Source organism: Penaeus monodon, chromosome 28 (assembly GCF_015228065.2).
Source record: "Penaeus monodon isolate SGIC_2016 chromosome 28, NSTDA_Pmon_1, whole genome shotgun sequence".
Taxonomy (NCBI): domain Eukaryota; kingdom Metazoa; phylum Arthropoda; class Malacostraca; order Decapoda; family Penaeidae; genus Penaeus; species Penaeus monodon.
In genome coordinates, this window is record NC_051413.1 from 15944224 (window position 1) to 15945032 (window position 809).

Below are 809 nucleotides of genomic sequence, written 5' to 3' on the forward strand. Positions count from 1 at the left end.
TGCTTGTGTGGGAGTGAGCTCTCTAGTGTACATATAGTCATCGACATGCAGTTTATACTGCATATATTTTCGGTAGCGTTGATTTTTTCCCTAAGATATCATGTTTGTCCAGAAATGTGACAAAATCTTCACTGGTTCATACAGGATGAAAGAGTCAATCCAACAGCGCCTTCCGCACGCGCATTCCTCTCTCCGTGCCGCCCCTCGCCCGCCTCGGTGCCGCCGCCGTCGGGAGGAGGAGGCCAGGGGTAGGGCGGAGACGGAGGGGCTGGAGGAGCGGCGTGAGGGAATACAGGTCAGCGTGTTGCTTCATTGTTTGACGAGATCCAGAGTAATATTTAACTTTGCATAAGAAGGCGCTGGTTGTCAACAAGGGCGGCAAAAACAGACTTGCGGTTCTGAAAAGAACATATGATTCCTTGTGAAATGTTGCCTGCTGGATTTACCTGAATTTTATTTTCTCACGAGCAAGTAATGGTTTTTGAAATCGTTCGTGTAATGGTCGCGTCGCAGGGAGCTATTCCCGGTATGCGCTCCTCTTATCGCGTGTGATAAACCACGCACAGACTTACTTAGGCAAGGCAACGATGAAAGTAAGAATCAAAAGCGTGATCCGGGTCTTCAGTCGCTTTGAAAGGCAAAGATGATGCGCAGACGAAGATGCCGCTCGCTTCAGAATGCATGCAGTACACACTGACTTTGCTTAGGTAAATGCACGCTCATAGACGCTCCATTCACCTTTGTATGCACATTACTTTGCATTCAAATACTCAAACACAACAACGAGAGGAGAAAAAAGAAACAAGAAA